This window comes from Sinohyriopsis cumingii, chromosome 2 (genome assembly GCF_028554795.1).
Source record: "Sinohyriopsis cumingii isolate HCF-2022 chromosome 2, ASM2855479v2, whole genome shotgun sequence".
Taxonomy (NCBI): domain Eukaryota; kingdom Metazoa; phylum Mollusca; class Bivalvia; order Unionida; family Unionidae; genus Sinohyriopsis; species Sinohyriopsis cumingii.
Window position 1 is genome coordinate 156,115,173 of NC_142962.1, and position 21,276 is coordinate 156,136,448.

At 35.7% G+C, this 21,276-nt stretch overlaps 1 protein-coding gene across 1 annotated transcript in view; it reads right to left on the reverse strand.

The window, feature by feature from the left end:
* The window catches only part of LOC149806167 (RYamide receptor-like), a 298,313-nt gene that overhangs the window by 140,160 nt on the left and 136,877 nt on the right, over positions 1-21,276 (reverse strand). The gene's annotated exons all lie outside the window — the stretch shown is intronic.

A 21,276-nucleotide genomic window follows, 5' to 3' on the forward strand; every position in this document is an offset into this window, starting at 1 on the left:
CTGCGGAGGCCATAATGAAGTAGATCTTGCCCTCCCCCCCCCCCCCCCCCCCCCGCAAATGATCTCCTAATACGTTTAGGTACTTTAAGTTTATAATGGGTACATTACATTAATACAGTATTTTCTCTAAGGAGTCTTTAACGTAAAGTTTTCGTTTCCTTGATTCATTTTTTTCTATAGCTTGATTGTACATTTCTTTCAAGATCAAATTAATATTATTTTGATCCGTTGTCACGGGGCCCATAAAAGGCGCGGGGCCCATAGGCCGGTGTATGCTCTGCCTATTTGGTAATACGGCACTGAAGTGAACGATATTCTTACGACTAATTTTATTATAGTTATCCGAACATATGGTCCTTTCTGACTTTACTTGTGTATTTTATTTGCTAAATGAATTTTTATATTCGACAGGTTGATGCGGCATAAAATTTGTGCATACAAGAAGAACCTTGCACCCTGGATGTGTTAGTGATATGTCAAGCACCATGTCGAGTAAGAAATCAGTAGACGGGATATAGTAGTCCGGACAAGAGAACAGGTCAAGTAATAGCATAGTGTTGGTTATCCCGGTAGAGCGAAGATCCTGGTTCGCCGTACGACACTGGTCAGCATTACCTGGAATTCTTTAAATGTAGATTTGAACTAAAGGTTTTCGATTTCATGTTAGTATTAGGTACGAGATTGTGAAGTGGCAAATTTTATGTCGATCTAACAAAAATACATTAGTTGAGACCAGACAACCATTACTTAGATTTATGGAGACAAGCGCGTATCATATCGCCATACTACCGTGTATGGTAATGTCCTTTAGAGGGAGAATTTCGTTCCTAATTAAACATTTGTTTATACAGCAGCCAGGCGGACAATTTAGGACAAGGAAAACTTCATTTTCATGGTAAAGTTGTCACAATTGAGAGAATGCAGAAACTCTGTTACTCAAACTACCAGGTCAAGTTGACCCTGACTTTGGCGCCTCTGGAAAAAAGATCGGCAGAGATATTTGATTCTGATTGGTTACGTTAAATGAGAAGGCGTGTTCCAACACAAAATTTCATAGGTTTTAATATCGCCCGCATCGAATTTTAATCAGTCTAAGCTTTTCCTACAAGTGGAAACCCCAAAAAGGTTACGACTCCGGGAATTTGCAAGAAATTCTCGTTAAAATGGAACTGTTGTCCAAAAAGGGGACGATTGTCGAAAGGAACCGACGAACTAATTTACCGATTAGAGGGAGGAACGTTGAAAGCAAAGGCAGTGTGACAATTCCATGTAATTTGTTGATGCCATATATAATGCTTTGCTGAAGTTATTTATTTGTATCTGCATGAATCTTTTTTCTACATTAGTGTAATAATGTGCTTTATGAAGTATAACTGTGTTGAGTTTATGCATATGAAGTTGTACATTAATCTTCTTTAGATAAGTTTGACGAATTGTTTGAATTTGTCGTCTTGTTTGCATAAGAATTATGTACTAAGAATTTAATACATTATATTAGTTAATATGATTACAAGAATCCGTGTGAATTCGCCGAATTTAGAAGATTTCACATAAGATTAAGAATAAGTGTGTATTGACTGAAATGATTTAGTAATTGATTGATGTGATGTATCCTATTTATTTGCTGTGTAAATTGAGGCTGGCTCAGAACCCCAGGCCTCGCGTATGTGTTAATGTGCAAGGTCAAGGCGTAACGAATTAGCCATTTGAAACTAGGGTCATTATAGGACATGTGGAGTCGATTGATAGCCTTAGCGTCTGTTTAGCACTGATAGTGAAATCTGATAACGAGGGAGAATAATGAAGAATTAACCGTTTCATAAATAACGGGAAATTTAGGTTGTCTCTAATTATATTTATTTAAAAGGGAGAAAATAGCTCCAGAGACGTATGGGACGAATGAGGTGATGTTATTCTGAGACCTATACGGAGAGGTATAGAGAAGAGTGCAGTGAGACGTATAATCCTGTGACGCAATCGTGCGACGTATTAAGTTCTGAAGACGTATTCTGAGAATATCCTGAGACGGATGTTAGAAAGTATCATCCTGAGATCCAAGGGTCTGAACAGCGACAGAAGAAGCAAAACAGACTGAGGACGAGCAGGTTATGAAATCGTACAATACGTTGACTTCGATTGTCCACTCGATCATATGATGAACTAAATCTATCAGTAAACAGACCGGCTATTTTATTTAAATCTATTTGCGTTTTCTTTGTATTTCGGAGAAAGTTAAATTTCTAAACGCAGAGTACATTCCTGATGTAATGAATTTTCACAGTGTTTGTATGTAATTGATTAAATTGGTTGTTTACATGTACGGGGGCTCGTGTTGGTTTGTTTTATATACCTGCTCAGATTTCTATCTATTCCACCTATAAGTTTCACCACTTATATTTCTATTTACTCGAACCGGGCAATAACATCGAGGGCGGTCAACCCTTAGATAACGAAAACCAAATACGGAGGGACAATCACTCCCCCCGTGTAACAGAGATACCAAATGTCCTCAATCCGTACGAAATAAAGCCTGATATGAAATGCATTGACCCTGTGAACTGTGACGCAATATCCGATGTAAACAATCTTCATTATTGAACACGAAGTAGAAAATGTCCAAGAAATTCTAAAGACGGCTTGGGTAGCAGACTATATAAAAGCAATTTAAATCACTGTTTACGCTGGTTTGGGAGGATAATTGTCTGGGTGTGAAGATGGCTGTTCAGGCAGACCAGAATTGTACATAATAGTTTGCTACCTGGATTGTAGAGAAGATCATTTAAACTCCAAACGTTGGCACATTTTTTCTGACTTCTCCCCGCGTGATTTATGCGCATGACGCACTGTAATGGAAACGTACAGTGATTGATGGCCAAATAATATAAAACGGTTTTCAAGAAAGAGGAATTAAAATAGGTAGTAAGACATGAAAGTAGTTACGAAAGACGCAATGATAGGTAGCTAGATATGAAGGTGAGTAAGAACGGTGTAAGGATATGTATGTAGACGGGAAGGCAAGTCTGAAAAGCGTTGTGGTAAGTAGACAGACAGCAATGCTAGTATGAAGGGCGTCAGAGTAGGTAGGTAGACAACAAGGTAAGTATGAAGGGCCTAAGGATAGGTAGGTAGAAAGGGTGGCAAGTATCAAAGGCGTACAAATGGGTAGGTAGACAGGAAAGTAAGTTTGAAGGGTGTAAGGATAGGTAAAGTAGAGAGGGTGGTAAGTATAACGGGCGTAAGGATAGGTAACTAGACATCAAGATAAGGATGCATTGCGTAAGGATAGGTAGGTAGACATCATGGTAAGGATGAAGGGCGAAAGGATAGGTAGGTAGACAGCAAGGTAAGGAGGAAGGACGGAAGGATAGGTAGGTAGAAAGGAAGGTACGTACCAAAGGCGTAAGAATGGGTAGATAGACAGCAAGGTAAGGATGAAGGGCGAAATGATAGGTAGGTAGACAACAAGGTAAGGATGAAGGACGAAAGGATAGGTAGGTAGAAAGGAAGGTAAGTATCAAAGGGGTAAGAATGGGTAGGTAGACAGCACGGTATGGAAGAAGGGCGAAATGATAGGTAAGTAGACAGTAAGGTAAGGTAAGGATGGAGAGCGAAAGGATAGGTAGGTGGACAGCAAGGTAAGGATGAAGGGCAAAAGGATAGGTAGGTAGAAAGGAACGTAAGTATCAAAGGCATAAGAATGGGTAGGTAGTCAGCAAGGTAAGGATGAAGAGCGTCCGAGTAGGTAGGTAGACAGCAAGGTAAGGCTGAAGGGCGAAATGATAGGCTGGTAGACAGTAAGGTAAGGATGGAGAGCGAAAGTATAGGTAGGTAGACAGCAAGGTAAGGGTGAAGGACGAAAGGATAGGTAGGTAGAAAGGAAGGTACGTACCAAAGGCGTAAGAATGGGTAGATAGAGAGCAAGGTAAGGATAAAGAGCGTCCGAGTAGGTAGGTAGACAGCAAGGTAAGGATGAAGGGCGAAATGATAGGTGGGTAGAAAGGGTGGTAAGTATGAAGGGCGTAAAGATAGGTAAATACACATACGGTAGATATGAAGAGCGTCAGGATAGGTAGGTACGCCGGAAGGTAAGTATGAAGAACGTCAGGATTGGTACGTAGACAGGAAGGTAAGTAGTAAGGGCGTCAGGATAGGTACGTAGACAGGCAGGTCATATGGAAGGGCGTTAAGATAGGCACGTAGACAGTAAGGTAAGAATGAAGGGCGTCAGGATAGGTTGGTAGACATGAAGATAAGTAGGAGGGGTGTCAGGATTGGTACGTAGACAGGAAGGTAAGTAGGAAGGGTGTCAGGATAGGTACGTAGACAAGCAGGTCAGATGGAAGTGCGTCAGGATTGGTACGTAAACAGGAAGGTAAGACAGAAGGGCGTTAGGATAGGTACATAGTCAGGAAGATCAGTACGAAGGGCGTCAGGATAGGTAAGTATACACTAGATAAGTAGGAAGAAGGTAAGGATAGCACTTTAGACGATATAAATGATGTTGTTATAAAGTAGTGTCGGGTTGTATTGTTGTTGTATGTTTAACGCCATTTTTCAAAACACGATAGGCTTTGCGTGGCAGCCAGTATAACTGGTGGAGGATGAAACCAGGAAAACCCTGCGAAGAACTGTTAGGATATTATTAAGTTTGAACGTCTACACACAATTATCTATAGGGAAGAGCCAATTTAAATATTATCATGGAGTTACCGTAAACAGCAAGATTCATTTCACGCGCGTGTTTGTCTTAGTATATAGTTATATAGAACATTTTAATCTACTAAAATGCATAGTTTCTTTTGGATTGGATAATAATATTCGTCCGTCTTCAGTCGAGTTAGTAAAGAAACGGCAAGCTAGGAAGATTATATGTTGCATTTTTGCTTTTGGGTTTTAAGAGTTTCATTGAGATACATCGCCCATCATCAAAATTTCCCACCGCCCATCGTCAAAATGTCCCATCGCCCATCATCAAAATTTCCCATCGCCCATCGCCCATCGTCAAAATGTCCCATCGCCCATCATCAAAATTTCAAATTGCCCATCGTCCATCGTCAAAATGTCCTAAAAAAACCTTGATGCAATCAGTATTCTTGTTTAAGGTAAATAATTTGGTATTCCGCTGCTGGTTTAAATAATTTGATATTCCGCTGCCTGCGCGGTGATAACTGCAGCTTAAATATATTCTGCCTAAAATGTTTTACACTTGTTCATCTCTAGTGATGAATACAGAACAAAAGTGAAGCAAATGACGCAAAATTACGTTGTGGAATCTAATCAGAAAGATGGGATTTGATAGGTCTGTTCGTAGGTAGGTAGATGTGATTATGGGACATGGGTTGGTATGTGGGATGTAGATGTATTTTGTACTTTCCAGATCATTGTTTCATTAGTATCTTTTGACGCAGAAAATAAAACCAAAACTAACCGTATCAGACGTAATCATCAAATCGTGCAAAAGTATTTGCTTGCGATTTGTCTACACGTGTAAGGAACCAACACTTTTTGGAATATCACCTTAACACTGCCTCTTTGCCTCTCCTTTCAGAAGTTCCGCCCAGCGACTTGTAAATATGCCTACTGCCTCAAACGAAATATAAGAACTAAACTTCCTTATACTTGATATGTCCATTATGTTTGCATTCTTCAACAGACATTAGAGAAAAGAATTCACTGAAGTTATTTAAAATGTGGGTTTCTGTGTATGTGCGGAAGTTTGACTCGTAGATGTATTGCCTCAGGTTGTACAATTACAGCGTTAAAAATATTAAGTGTATTTTTCTTTGGGTCCATTTATCCCCCCCCGCCCCCACGCCTTACGTATGTTGAAAGTCAACGTTTAATACCTTGAAAGTAGTTAGACAAATGAATAATCACCAGGTACACATTAACATGAACCCAGAAAGAGACTCGTGTATATTTCTCAAAATGTGCATTTTAAAAAAGCATTAAACAGACAGAAAACAAACAAGCATTTGACTTGGTTTAGATTTATAAATAATATAATCATACCATCTAAAGAAAACATTTTACGTATCCATCAATCATTGCGTTTGACAATATTTGTATATAATCGTTAAAATATCGTTTATTTAAAGCTTTATGTAATTATCAGAATTGAACTTCATGTCGCTAAGGCCGTTCTTACAGTGTGCAATCGATTTTCATATATGATCATCTCGTGACTATTGTATAACTGGAAATCATACATGATGATCTCGTGACTATTGTATAACTGGAAGTCATACATGATCATCTCGTGACTATTGTATAATTGGAAGTCATACATGATCATCTCGTGACTATTGTGTAATTGGAAGTCATACATGATAATCTCGTGACTATTGTATAATTGGAAGTCATACATGATGATCTCGTGGCTATTGTATAATTGGAAGTCATACATGACGATCTCGTGACGATTGTATAATTGGAAGTCATACATGATGATCTCGTGACTATTGTATAATTGGAAGTCATACATGATGATCTCGTGACTATTGTATAATTGGAAGTCATACATGACGATCTCGTGACTATTGTATAATTGGAAGTCATACATGACGATCTCTTGACTATTGTATAATTGGAAGTCATACATGACGATCTCGTGACTATTGTATAATTGGAAGTCATACATGACGATCTCGTGACTATTGTATAATTGGAAGCTAAGCTTCTTAAGCCGTGTTCTGTCCTCTCTTTCTCACAACTGTTACATTTGGTGACATTCTTAACTTTTCTATGCAACAATGTCAGCTAGGAGTTATGTTAGTGAGTAAATATATTTGAATGCATTGCCTGTGTCCAAAATTCTAATATAATGCACATGAAATGATTACAGCAAAGTCATCAGTAAAAATGCAAACAAAGTGATGAATATTCCTTTCAATGGTATTAAATTTTTGTATCATCACTCACATGTAATGCAAGGTTGCAACTTCGTGAGTATTTATCAGAGCAAGACGTTGCTCAAATGATTTTATACGTACTTAGAAAACGTTAGAAATTGTATAATAACTTTGCCTTATCACGTCGTTGATATGAAACCAATTGCACGTATTTATCTTGTAAATCATATATTCAATCCAGTCATGTTTGTGTACATAATCGCCAGTTTCGTAATTTGATAACTAACACATCCCAGTGATATCGATTTCATATTAAACGAAATTCTAACATAGTTACACATATAGTTTGTCTAAAACGTTCCTTAACCCAAAGCATGAATATTGTATTTTCAATAAATGCATGAAATACCATTTCCTTCATGTTCCATCAATTTCGCTACAACGTAAAATCATCGGTTTGTTTACTCTGTAAAACTGAATAACGGTCTTTTAACAGTTTAATGCCCGTGTTATCATAAGTAGCTTTCGAGAGGTATTTGCCAATAATCAATAATTAAGGCTGTCAGATCGATTCACATTTTCTAAGCAACCTTTCATCGGAGCAATGTCAATGTCCCAAGACGGACCGTAAGCATGTTTAACCCTCAAAGTCTGCATGGAGGCATTCTATGAGTATATATATATATATATATATATATATATATATATATATATATATATATATATATATATATAAAGAGATGGATGTTAACACTGGTTACGTTGCTGAAGTTGGACAACTGGATAAATAGACAGTATAAAACACAGAGAGAGAGAGAGAGTATGAACTTTGGGAGCAAAATGTTTTACAATGCTGTAAAATCTAGCTCAAGACAAAAATTGAAAATTGACTTGTTAAAGGTTTTGAAATTTAGGCCTTAATGAAGAATGAAGATACACATGGAAATGTGATAATCATCTATGTAAAGTAATACGTTTTATCTACAGAGAGGTTTACGTACTGATTGACGAGATGTTGCCATGATTGCATTTGAGATCCTTTCTTCAGGACCCATAACTTATCAAAACTTTGAGAATATTTGTCTCCTGGTGTAAAGCATCGATAATTTTAGAATCATTAGATATTATATTGGTCTTGATTCTACATTTTATGTAAATGTGTCTTTGGGACTCACTTACAGTTTTGAACGCCACCTCCCACCGCCACCCACTTGTACCGGGTTACGGTGGTAGGAGCCCCAAAATTATTTTAGAAAAGTGTTCCCTCCCAACACCCTCTCCAAAAAAAAAAAGAAGAAAAAACATTTCGCTTTGATCGGGGCACTTGGCCGTACGGGAACTCTGTAGCTATTACTCCATTTGCAGTGCCTTATGAAAGGGCACTTGGCCGGACCGGAACTCTGTAGCTACTACCTCCATTTGCAGTGCCTTACGAAAGATTCATGATGACGTTTGACCTTTACAGAGTGCTTGTTTAAAAAATAAATCAATGCTGTTTCACAGATACTTGCATGAACATATATATGTAATCACGGTCAGACTGGTAGTTCCATGCATGCAACCATTCTATAAGGACTTGAGGCATCTGCCATGAAATCACGCTGAGACGCAATAGCTTCTGTTACCGGTAAACAGGAAATTTATTTCCGTACTGTTTTTGATCAATATCTGCAAGTTGTCACATCGGAAGACAACAATGGTAGTATATTTCCGATTAAGTTACGCGAAAAGGTTAGAAGATGGAAGGTATTGAGATGGCATGTTTGTGGCTTCGCCTTAATGTCGACAGACATTCATCAAAAGCTTCTTAGAAAAAGAACACTGCAACATCTATTTACATTAGTCCCGTTTCCACCTCCGTGAACCACAAACATGCGAGAAAGATGGTATCACTAAAATAGGATTGTGATGTCCAACTGCTTGGTTAGGCTGTATGAGGTTGGATGGGGAAGGGTCTCTTTTTTTGGTATTGTCCATCCTTCCTTCAGTCCGTATAAATCTGTTAGCAAGACTAAAAGTTGCATCCATATGTAGATGACGTGGGTAGATTTTCAGATTAGTCTTTTTTAGTAAATTTTTACCTTTTGGATACTTGAACCTTTCTGACAAAATCCTTTAAGCACAACAATAAGTTTAGGTAGACAAATGAAAAAAGTTTTAAACTTTTTGGACTTTTATGAAACACATCAGTACGCATACTTGTATGCTAAAATACATAACGTAATTAATTTTTTATGAAATGAAACCAGCATTATAAATATTTAAAAAAGTTTTTATATTTTTAAGCTGAAGAAACGTTTGGGTTTGTATGTCTACAGTGGGAGTATGACACTTTTAGAAACAGAAATCTTGTGTAAATGACAGACCATTTTAAATAAGCCCCTTCTATCGGATAATTTTTATTCATTGGGACGGTTGTCTTCAACTATGCCTTTACCACAAAAATAAGTTCGACTAGAGAATAATATAATATCACATACATGCATCATTCTATCACTGACAGGTTGGTGAAGTAGACAACTAAGAAGTTAAATACATATACTCATATCGTTTGCGATTTGCTTGTCTGTAAAATTTGTAGTACGTATAATATGTATGTTATTGAAGTTTAGATCGCAAAGCTAAAACATTTTTCAATGAAATTAATATAACTTTAAGGGCATGCCTTTTTAAATCGTAAACACCAATTTTAATGGCATATTTTAATGACATGTCCTTTTGAATCGCGAACACTAACTAATGGCTTACCTTTTTAATTGTTAACAGCAACTTTAATTGCATGTATTTTTAATCACGGACTAAGAGTTAGCATAACAAATGCGTCAATATACTGTCTGGGGGAAACAAAAATTTGCTTCAACAGAAGGACTGCTCAAGTAATCAGGTTAAAACTAACACGAAATGCAAACGTTTATCTGACAAATTACTAAAATTAAGTGAATGGGGAATTCCAAAGATATGATTCACTTGTTTCTATTTTTAACTTAGTTCCTGACCTTGATTGAGGGTCAAGTAAACAACTTTTATTCTGAAGTACAATTATTGGTTCTTATCAAGGACATACAGGGCTACGTGATTTTATTTTAGATGTAAACGTGATCACGTGATCCTGTATTTCGCAATTAGGCAAATTATCAATTATCAAAATTGTGAATACTTGGTATTAATAGTGATGTTTAGATAGAGAGATCTCAGAGAGTCCGGGCTTTTAAACATTTGATGTCAAATTGTTTTCTTCTGTTGTGACCAGTATTGGATTTTTGAGGTTTTGTGTTATTTGTTAATTTTTCTTCAGATTAAAAGATTAATTCGTTTCTCTGTTAATATTATTGTATTCATACAGAATTCTTGAACAATGACATTTCTTGAAAATTGTTTTTGGATTTCCAAGACCGGAGGATTAATTATTGTGTTTGTAAAAGGAACTGTAGACTTCAGCACAGTACAGGTTACAGCATACGTCATCACCTTCCATCTTGGATTCTTCGTCGGGACTCGAACTTGAAATCATTAAAACATTTCATTATTAGGATTTATATTCGTGCATTGCTCTTGGATTATCGGAATTGATTCTGGAAACCGTAAGTTCATATATTTTCATTTTTACAGAATTTTTCTAGGGAAATAATTTATTTGTTATATTCTTCAAAGCTTGTTGTCGTCACTCTGTCTTGTTTTAATGATTATTCGAGCCGAAACATATATATATATATATATATATATATATATATATATATATATATATATATATATATATATATATATATATATATATATATATATATATATATATATTGCACTGTTGAGCTTCATCTGGCTAGTTGCTACATGGTATATATTTTAGGATAAACGCATATAAATTGATTCCTTAGTTAGACATCATGGAAATTATATATCACGACCATTACTCTATTTTTAATTAGAATATCTTTATTTTATTTATTTTTATCATATATATATATATATATATATATATATATATATATATATATATATATATATATAGTTTTGTATATTTTATTTTATTTAATTGTTTGTTTGTTAGTTTTATTTTTTTTATATATATTACATTACATGCTATGTATTTACTGGATTTTACATTTTCAAGAAATTAATTTTCTAAAAATTCAGTTTAGTTTGACTAGACTGTTTTTCGTAAACATCTCATAATAGAAACTTTGTATCTAATGCTAACCTAGTTCCTGACCTTGATTCAGAAACTACTTTAGGGTTCTTGCAAATAACTATTTAAAATTTTTTATTTTTCTTTCCCAGGGAAAATTTCATTGATGTTAGTCAAGGCCATACTGGGACTACGTGATATCGGGCATGTAAAAAGCTTATATGTTGTTCTAGAAACATGATCATGTGACCCCCATACGGGAATCTGTTTTGCGTCTTAAAGTAGTATATGAGCAAAGTGATGGTAAATAGTTATAGCTTCCTCAGATCTTGTAAATTAACTGTGACCAATTACGTAATTTGAAAGAAAAACAAAGAATGCAACAATTTGTTTAACATACAGTCAGTATGCACAAGTAAAGTCCGAAGACGAATCTTTTGTAGAGATGAAAAGAATTTATACGTGCAAAAAGCAGACGACAGAACTCTCGATAGCCATTTGGCCAACTGAGTATAACAGAGCTGTTGGAAGTAAAACAACTACGGGCGTTGGAGCAAAACGAGTGTAGATTACAGAAACAAAACTTAGGAAAAGAGAAACGGAGATGTTGTTGTTGTTGGGTTTAACGCCATTTTTCAGCACACGATAGGCTATGCATGGCGGCCAGTATTAATAGTGGAGGAAGAACCCGGGAAAATCCCGAGAAGAACCACCAACCCACGAGAAGCTACTGGCAAGCTTTCTCACATACCTACATTGGCCGAATCGGAGACTCGAACCCACGCAGACAGAGGTGAGATGGCAGTGATCCGTAACGGAGAGCGCTTTAGACCACTCGGCCACTCGGGGCCCCAGAAACGGAGATACAAAAGAATCAAGCAAAGAAAATAAAGACCAACGAAGAAATATTCTTTTCCAGACCAAGCGTAATAAAGATTGATTTGTTGGCGCCCCGGGTGACCGAATGGTTTAAGGCGCTCGCTTTCACAGATCACTGACATCTCCTGTGTCTGCGTGGGTTCGAGTCACAGGCTCGACCAGCGTGGGTAAGTACTATTAGCTGGGTTGGTGGTCCTTCCTTCATCAGATATACTGGCCGCCATATGCTTCCTTCGCCATATATAATTGTCAGTCATGTGCTGAAAAATGGTTTCAAAACCGAAAACGATAACTGATCTGGTCTGGTTGGATGTTTAACGGAACCGAACGACATGGATGATTATATTGTCCCGAGGCAAACGTGCCTTGCCCGGAGACAATCCATGGCGGTCAACTCACATATTAAGGAAAAGAAAGAAATGTACGGAGATTTTAACTAGTCTAAAAGACATAGGTTGACCGCCATTATTCAAAACAATAATACAACCCAACCCCAACCCCCGGTATTATGCTTCGAAGCATGACTGACCGTGATGAGATTTGAGCGCTGTTCATTTATGATGGGTATCTTTTATAATTTAAAAAAAAAGACATTTTTTCTAATCCACCATGGCCACTTATACAATTTTGGAAACCATAAATAATTAACAATATTACGTCAAACATAAATATAAAAAAAACCCAAAATCATTATTTCTTTTCTAGACCACCAACATTACAATTATCACCATCCCAAATCAGTCGTGAAAAACACATATCAAGTTCATCAGAATCAGATAAAACTGTTTCTAAGCAACTACTGATGCTCAACCAAGATAAAATTCGTAACGCGATTTAGCTTTTTTGCTGATATATGTAATGGACAATGTTGGTTTACACATGTATTATACATACGGTATTGCAGACCAAAGTAGAGATCAAAGGCAAACGGAGATAATTTACTACTTTCGATGAGAACTTATTTAGAAGTTTTCAATTTAAACAGTTACCTTTAATATATGTATGTTTGTTAGTGCATTTCATTAATGTTTAGTGACAGTTTCTAGCTGATTGCGTGCTCATTTGATTCAGTGGCTTACGCTATTATTAGAGATGGAGAAAGTAGATAATTTCTGTAAATTTATAAATGTTACACTAAGAAATATTTGCAGTATTTTTAAGTTATAAAATTACATTCAGTCTATAAGGACGAATCATACTGTTGGGACGTACAACATAAATTTTATTGAAACTAAGGACGTGAGTTGTAAGAGTTGCTTAGCGAAAAGCATATTGTAAGCCTATTGTAATAACAGAACTACGATGATAATATCAATACGTGCTGGCATTTAATTACATTAAAATTCTGGTGTTGTTTTGTCCATTGTACGTGTATTATACTGTCTCGTCATACATTTATAATGATTCTAAACTTTTTAAAGCATAATTGTTTCTTTTCTTCTAAAAATTCCTTCTAAGCCACCATAAGCATTTATGACTCTGTGAAAACAATCCATTATGAAAACTAGTATGTCAAACAAAAATAAAAATCAGTATTTGTCTAGACCATTATCATTGCAAATTTATCTATTATAAATAAGTCCTAACAACCATATTACAAACTACTCGAAATTTATCCATTATGAATAAGTCCTAACAACCATATTAAAAACTACTCGAAATTTATCAATTATAAATAAGTCCTAACAACCATATTACAAACTACTCGAAATTTATCCATTATAAGTAAGTCCTAACAACCATATTAAAAACTATTCAGAATTAGTAAATGAAACACTTATAATAAAAATATTACAAATGCATCGATATTAGCAGCCAACAAAGATGTATACTGGAAGTCCTGAGAGTGGTATGCCATTATGTATCTCTTTATTCACTTCACCATGTACGTACGCACTGATCAATTAATATGTGCATGTCAGGCGATTTTAAATGAAATCGCAAGCGTTGGTTCATTCTTTCCGGTGCGATGATAGCAGGATCACATTTTAGCGACAAAAGTCTTACATCTGCCATTTGATTGGTTACGGTTTAGTTAGACAGTTCAATTTTACCCCGTAGGATTGCTGGAATGTCGACTGTCGTTTACGGCTACATTTTTGTTAACATCCTATCCTAGACAGACATTAATTGTCCAATTACAGAATTCCTGGTATTGGGGTACATAACTTGAAAGATCGCTTGCAGCAATGCTAACGTCATGAAGATAATACGAAAACGGTATGGTGTAATACGAAATGAATGTAAAGGGTACAAAAACAAGACGGTACAATTAGAACGTTCCTTGAGAAAAGTGTGGAATGGTACAACACGATAGGAATTGGTAAACTGACCATATATCATAGATAAGATTTGAACAGTTCTTTTAAAGGTTTGGAACTTATTACTGCTTCAGTAAATTTACCAGGAATGGATTAAAGATGAATTAATGCAGAAAACCGAATACACCGGGAAACTGTCTTGAACTGGTAAGGTATGACATGAAACGGTATGGAGACGAAGAGACGGCGGATGGACAGTTAGAAACGGGAACGATACGAGAAGCGATTGAAACAATTAGAAAATGTCCGTAAACATTTAATCAAGAAATAAAAGAGAAAACTTACATGTATAATTGATCTTATGCTTTCATGCAGATGCCTCATAATGGTGATCTCAAACAACAATGGGTTGAATTAATATTTTATGTCCTTGAATTTATATTTTATGTCCTTGAATTAATATTTTATGTTTTGTTTTTCTGTCAATCGACAAACAAATGACAATGTATTTCAATGATAGCGTTTCGAACAGAACGTCGAATGTATTATCAAATGTGACCCACTTACAAAACGACTGATAATACGTATCTAAAGTGGAAGAAACATCTGTGATATATCATGAAGCGATAACAAATGCGATATATCATGTAGCGATAACAACTGTGATATATCATGTAGCAATAACAACTGTGATATTTCATGTAGCGATAACAACTGTGATATATCATGTAGTGATAACAACTGTGATATATCATGAAGCGATAACAACTGTGATATATCATGTAGCGATAACAACTGTGATATATCATGTAGTGATAACAGCTGTGATATATCATACAGCGACTTTGCGTGCTAATCACATTAATGCTTATAATACTTTTCGTTGTATTTTTGCCAATGCAAAACAAACGAATAGACAGTGTTTTATGTTTTGGCAGCTTACAGTTGCTATTATATTAAACATCACAAAAGATTTCTTAACAATAAAACATCTTTCATGCGTTCATTCTTTCCTGAAACTAAATAGATATGCATCATTGCACAGGGCACTGTTTAACACCCTCCTGGAGGTAATTAACACAATGTTTTATCAGCCTGACCGTAGCATTGATATCCAAATAACAGGTTTTGCTTCAGGGATATAGCAGACTTTATGTATATACACAATTATTTATACCTACCTTCCTATGTTGTTGTTGTTGTTTTTGTAGCGTTTGACGCCCTTTTCAGCACAATATGGGCTATACATGACGGCCAGTATAAATGGTGGAGGAAGAGCCCTTGAAAACCCCGGAAAGAACCACCGACCCACGAGAAGCTACTTGCGAGCTTTCTCACCTACCCACATTGGCCGAGCCCGAGACTTGAACTCACGAAGACAGAGGTGAGATGACAGTGATCCGTAACGGTGAGCGCTTTAGACCACTCAGCCACTCGGGGCCCCACCTACCTACGTACTAGATACATGCAAGCACGCAAAATACTGTACCAAAAACGGTCAAAATGATTGGTTTATCCATACATTAGCTGAGCCAATGAGTTGATATTGATTTGTACTATATATAATCTCTACGAAAGTCATTATTATTGGATCGTACTAAAGTCTCTAAATATATCAATTTTATTGCATCGGACTATAGGCTCTAAGGAACTCATTGTTATATTTTTTCTCTGATTTTTCCTGGAGATTTACTAATTAGTGAAGAATGTTACTTGCATTCAAGAGAAATTAGAAATTAAAGCCCAAAACAATGTGATTCGACCGGTTCCAGAACGTTCACTTGCATAACTGGAGGGAAGTTTGTCTGTCTTTACAAGAATTATTAACTCCTACATTTTTTGATCATTTTCTAAAGAAAATGCATTGATGTGCCCATTCAAGATGCCACAATGAGACATTGTTCTTTAAAAAGATGTCTCATAATTCACCTTAGGTACACATTTGTAATACACATTTCTAATACACATTCCCCATAAATTGTTATTAAGATATTATTGTCAAGGAATTGTGTGTAGTTAAATGTTTATGCATTATGTGTAAACAATATACTCGGGTTTCGTTGCTGTGTACAGTGTTGCCCGATGGTGATTTATTTTCGACTTCGCTATTTCAAAATACTACTTTCCATTTACCCAACGCTGCTCATCATTCTGTTGAATCCATTGCTGGACTTCATGCGCACAAGTATGGTGTCAGATTCGTTATTATAAGCAAACATCTGGTTCATAAAATTGCTTCCAGTGTCTTTGCTAAATACATTCCAATCCCAGTTAGAAGTACTAGCTATACACTTACCCCAGAAACAATGATTAGGAAACGTGCACACTAATGTGATACACGTTCCGCATAAACATTTATTCGCGTATTAGAAATATCATTTTAACTTGGGATTTACTTACAAAGTAACAAATGTACTCTATATGAACACATAGCAAAACATTTGTGCTTCGGTAGGTTCCAAAAGGTCACTTGCACTAACCATTAGTCATTTCATTTCGAAAGAAACTATTTAAATGCAATATAAATTATGCTATCTCAAGTTATAAATTTTTTTTACGTGATTTCTTATACAAAATACAAATATCTTGCGGCGCTTATTCAAATAGCGTTGCAATAGTATCCAGTTATCGTTACAGTACTAAATCGTCTTGACGCTGGGGAGATTTTTGGGGTTACAACCATAGAATTTAGTGTTCCGTGCAATTTTGTTTGCACTAGTATCGTTGCAATGATGTACGATAATTTTTCGACTATATTCCAATATTGACAAGATAGCATCACTTTTGGAATGGTTTATTTAATCATTACAACAATAATTTTAGAGTAGAGATGATGAAAGTTGCTGTGCCACCGGTAACATCACTGTTAAAGGTAAATGCAGTACTCAAATAGTCGCCACAATCTTTAATCCCTAAAACGAAGCCACACAAGAACTTTGCCTACATAGTTGGCATCCTCTTTGCAAAGTCGTCGATGCATTTTATGGCTTGGTCATTGTTGAAAAGAAATCGTTTCGTACCATTTAAATTAATTCCAAAGCGATAATTTTACAACTAGTCCTCTTGTTATCTTTAAAATTTATGTCAGAAAATAATAATAATGTTGGTTTTACAAACGTAGTTATGGTAAAAAATTCACCATTGATACCATTTTATATATGATATATATAAGGAAGACAATAACTACGGTTGCAAGATATATCAAGCCTTTATGAGTGTAATTTCACGTTTGACATTACAGTTATTCGTAGAAGACATATTTGAGTGTGAGAAGGTTTTGTAATCTTTGGACATGCACTCTGGTTCGGCTGATTCAAACTCTTGATAAAGTTCTCATTTCATGATTTAGTTCAGTCCAGTTCGTAACGGTGGTATTCACATTGTTTGCTCAACTAAATAATCCTAACAAACTGCATGGACTCAAATCTGCCGTCGCCTTATGCGACGACATATCTGGGTCTGTACAGTCTGCAGTTGGATTCTACTTATAAGCGATTAATACGGTAGTTCTCTGTAGCCATTACTTGAAATAACATTACATGACAAACTGCAATATTGAAAAGTTCAATAGAATGGCTTGGTTAGAGTGCCTGCAATAAAAAAACTTCAAGTCTATATCCGTCACGTTATGATGTATATAATATAGTAAGCATTTTCTCAACTTCTCCAACATGAGTATTTATATCCATTGATGATTTTAATATTAATAACGACTCACAACACTGGTCGGTAAATGCGATTTGTTATTTCAGTTAATTTTAATTTACATCTGTTACTGCAAAATACCTCGTGATGTTGCACACAGATTCCATCGAGTCCTTGTCACGTGAATATCCGTTACTGTGAAAATTGGACACCATTGGCAACATTGTTTTGATCTTATTGTAGTAATTATCATTTATGGAAAGCTATATTTTGGGGGTTAGTTCATTGTAAATAATTGTTTTCGAGATTGAGTAAATAAAAATGATAATGTGCGGAGTGCAATATTCAGACATTTGCCGAAAAGAAAGTTGAATTGGACATTGTCTGGCTTTACTTTCGTGATGTAACGCATTCGGAACTTCATGTGTGTCTCTTGAAAGAAATATATGAAGACAAAAATATCATCTGAATTCGTTGAAATAGATATACATCAACTCGCCTTTATAATACATATTGCTTATTACCGCACGCGTCAGCTTCATTCATCTGCTTACAAAAAATAACTTGGTGCGTTTGACAGAAATCTCCAATCATAATGCCGATTGTCATTTAAACCTTTTATTGAATCTATTGCGGTATTAATTGCTCACTTACATTGTTACTCAGTAGAGACTGACCAGGTTTTCTTTAAAAAAACATATAATCATGCAACAATTATGATTTTGCGTACAGATCGCCTCACAGTTTATGGAACGTCTTTCATATTTCAAGAACATTGGGAGTGATGTTGCCATGAATCCGTCAATAACATCATTTACAATCATTTGTCGCGCATGTCACAAGGGAAAACTGGAAAATTCGATAAATTCAAAGGGAATTACTATGAGATAGGATTCATTTAAATAAATGAATAACCGGATCAATCATGAAACTTAGTCTACGAGTTGCCAGACACATTTCAACATATTCCTTGATTGCTGATATAATTATATACACTTCGTAGGAATCAAAATGATCCTTAATACCTCGTGATGAAAGAAGTTTATTTCATTCTATGATGGGATTAGAATTTAATCGATATTTCGCTTAAATATATGGCTTCATTCTACTTTATATTTTCTAGTGCTGTGATCTTCTTCCATCCAACCGTCCTCTATGACTCTGACAGTACGTACTTAGCTGCAATAGTTTCTCTCTCTCTCTCACTCTCTCTCTCTCTCTCTCTCTCTCTCTCTCTCTCTCTCTCTCTCTGTGTTTTATAATGTCTATTTATCCAGTTGTCCAACTTTAGCAACGTAACCAGTGTTAACATCCATCAATGAAATATGATATGTATGCATGTATGTATGTATGTATGTATGTATCTATGTATGTATCTTTGTATGTATCTATGTATGTATATACGTACGTACGTACACACGCACACACGCACGTACGTACGTATGTATGTATGTCTATTAGTGCTACAGAGGTACCAAATTTAGGACTCGAACCCTCTAATTGGCAGTCTTGATTCTTATTTGAAACTGAATATGCGTACGGAACAGTCTGTAGCCACGTCAGATGTTATACCTGTACCACGTATCATTCCGCACACTCCTTTACGGACAGTTTTGAAAATTAGAATATAAAATATTGGAACATTTTACGTTAATAAGAAACGCAAGGATACTCATATATTTAGTGTACGTAGACCAAAAGATGAATATCAGTTAGAATAATCGCAATGCCAAGATTCTGATTTTCCATCATTCTCGGTTGACCAATCAGAGCGAGGTATTGTATTCAGTACATTCGATCATCTTTGGCAGCAAATACGATAGTGGGCTGCTGTCATGTATGACATTCGGTTGGCAGCATTCTTTGGTGGAAAGTAAGCAAACTGTATTGCACGCATGAAAAGTAGAAAGTATGAGCTAACGATAACAACTTTTATTACGAACCACGTAGCATAGTTTGCGAAACAATTTGGTTAAAAGTAGGCGGTGAACAAGCATCCTCGTTGATGTTTTTAAAATAGTATTATATATATATATATATATATATATATATATATATATATATATATATATATATCTTCACATGCACATGCATAAGAGCCACAGTGGATGCCGTAAGGCAAATATTACTTGAATTAGAATGCAACTGGTAAGTAACTCGTCTTTCAATTGTCCCTTGGAACTGTCTCCTCATTGTGTCTTGTACTTAAGTCCCGATTTTTTTATTCGGGTCTAAGAAATACCGACTTGTACTCGTTACAGCGCGGATGTCTTCCCGTTTCCACTGAACAGTGAATTTCGAATACAGTTTCGATTTAAAAGACAATACCTTATATGCTGTGTTTATATTACTGACTCGGAATATCGTTGTCGAGTAAATACGTTGATATTGAAATAATACGCTGATAGTGCATTTGCATTCATTTCTTGATGCACTATTTACTGCAATGGTTACTGCCATATTGAATGTCGGTACGTAACCTGGATTTATACATACATTATTAATCACTGATCAGTCAGGTATTGCGAATTAATGCAGAAGTCTTCATTTCACAGTATATGTTGTACATTCACTTTTACACGGAAGAGAGGAAAGCACTAAAATAGCAATGATTTGCTTTTATCAAACCAGTATCCAATTACAAGTCCCGTTTCTTACACCACCACACAGTTTAGTAAAGTCAAGAAAACAGTGTACTCGATTTATTCGTACGCAAAAGAGTGTAATGCAAACAAGACGTGGAATTCTATATGATATCTATGTACTTATAATGACCCAACTAAAACAACCCCTCAAAAAAGTCAGACTAACTCTTGTCATCATTTAATTATATAACACTTTTCTTGCACGTTTATTTGTCTGGTTTCAAAACCTTTCATACAAGTGATGATTATTCGTGTAAGCCACACAATACTAATGATAAAAGAAGTATGAATAACAATTATTATCGCACAAACGTTTGTGCCATACACATATTTTTTCTACAAATCCTGATATGAACTATACCAAACACACCTGGGTTAAGGTGAAGTTCCTCATTTTTAAAGGTACAGATAATTATCTGATTAAAAGTGCTGAAAATCGTTCGCAAAAGACGATGAAACAAATCCCTAAATATGTTTTGAAGGCAGATTTACGGAAGGCTGCATCTACATGTACAGTTGCAATAACTAATGGCAAATGTTGATAAATATTATCTTTTCTTGACCAAGATGGATGTTTACAGTTTGCTTAACGGATCACAAGATTACAAAAGGGATTATGTACTAAGTTTTCGCTGGTACATTCCATTTATGAACCGAAGGCATTCTGTGCACATAGAGTAAAACACATTTAACTAATTTTATATCTTTGAATGGGCATAGATTAAATGTTATTGATGGATAGCGATTACCGTCTTCAAAAGCCAGTATTTCAAGTTAATTTAAAAAAAAAAGTTGATAAAACAACCACCTATCCTTACATGCCACTTTTCTCTTATCTTAGTGGCGTATGCTTGGCACAGTTTGAGCAGTAT